Source organism: Bison bison, unplaced genomic scaffold, assembly GCF_000754665.1.
Source record: "Bison bison bison isolate TAMUID 2011002044 unplaced genomic scaffold, Bison_UMD1.0 scf7180017864373, whole genome shotgun sequence".
NCBI lineage: Eukaryota > Metazoa > Chordata > Mammalia > Artiodactyla > Bovidae > Bison > Bison bison.
The window spans coordinates 8,601,034-8,602,518 of NW_011494945.1; the positions used below are offsets into that span (position 1 = coordinate 8,601,034).

At 43.2% G+C, this 1,485-nt stretch overlaps 1 pseudogene; it reads left to right on the forward strand.

The window, feature by feature from the left end:
- LOC105000713 overlaps positions 1-1,049 on the forward strand; it is a 14,323-nt pseudogene extending 13,274 nt beyond the window's left edge.
- Positions 1,050-1,485: the final 436 nt, after the last annotated feature.

The window sequence follows — 1,485 nt, forward strand, 5'->3', positions numbered from 1 at the left end:
TCATTACTGCTGCTGCTACTGCTAAGTTGCTTTAGTCGTGTCCGAGTCTGCAACCCCACCAGGCTCCCCCGTCCCTGGGATTCTCCAGGCGAGAACCACTGGAGTGGGTTGCCATTTCCTTCTCCAATGCATGAAAGTGAAAAGTGAAAGGAAAGTTGCTCAGTTGTGTCTGACTCTTAGCGACCCCATGGACTGCAGCCCTCCAGGCTCCTCCGTCCATGGGATTTTCCAGGCAAGAGTACTGGAGTGGGGTGCCATTGCCCTCTCCGTATCTTTCAGTGGTTTCCCCATATGTGTGCCTTCTTACAGTCTGCTGCCCTAGAAACTCAAAGTCCTTTTCCTTTGTCTTGTCACAACTCTAAACATGTTCTGTTCTTTTGCTGACATTATATAAGCCCAAGTTCTAACCACCTCTTTGAGTTCCTCATCCTCGGGTGCTCTCCCATTTGTGTGCACAAGCATTAATAAACTTCTGTGCTTTTTTCCTCTCAGTCTGTCTTTTGTCAGTCTGAGTTGCAGTGCCCCCACCCAGAGATCTGAGTAGAGTAGAGGGGAAAAGATTTTTTTTCCTTTCCTACATGACAAAGAACAGAAAGTATACACTGAGAACCCCAGGAACAGGGTGGCTTTGGTGTAGAGAGGCCCAGGGGCTGGCTGCCTCATTTATTAGTTATGCTAGCTTATGCAGACTACAGGCATCACTGAGCTCTGGTTCCCCCATCTGCGAAATGTTTTGGAGGGAGATGGGAGAGTGAATAATAATTGAATAAGATAGAATATAGTGATAGAATATTCTGGATTGTTATGGAAACCCAGTCTTTGAAACTCAGTGGCTTAGCACAACCAAAGTGGATTCAGACGTAGGTCAGTGAACTTTCTCCTCCTTCTGAAAACCATGAAGTCTGTATTTTCATCGTCTTGTGATATAGCCTGAGCATGTAGCCTTCAAGATTATTGAAGAAAGGGAAGAGAGGATGCAGGACTTCATGATATATTTTAATATTCAGACCTGGAAGTGGTTTATGTCACTTCCACCCATCCCCCACTGACCAGCATTGAGCCACATGGCCCCAAAGAACAGCAAGGTAAGCTGAAAAACAGTTTTCCAATGCCCAGTGAGAGAAAAATAAAATTTGGTGAAATAATGACATTCTCTCTATAACATGTAGGGAAAATATGTGTTATAAAATTATCTCCAGCTCTTCTCTAGTAATAATAATTTGAAATTACTAAAACAGGAAAAGAAGTTAATGAGCAAAGGGTATAAATGAGCCGCAAGATGGATCACCCATCTCTGAATAATGGGGAGGTAATTGCCTTTCTAAAACAGCACAGAAAAGAGGGCTGAGGAGTAAGAGGGGGAGTGGAAGGTGGAGGGTTGAAGACTCAGAATTGGAAAGAGATGAAATGTCTTAGTTAATAAAGTTCACAAATGAGGTGAAAGTATGCCTGGAAAAAAAAGTTTTATGTCTAAATTGAAAGCAA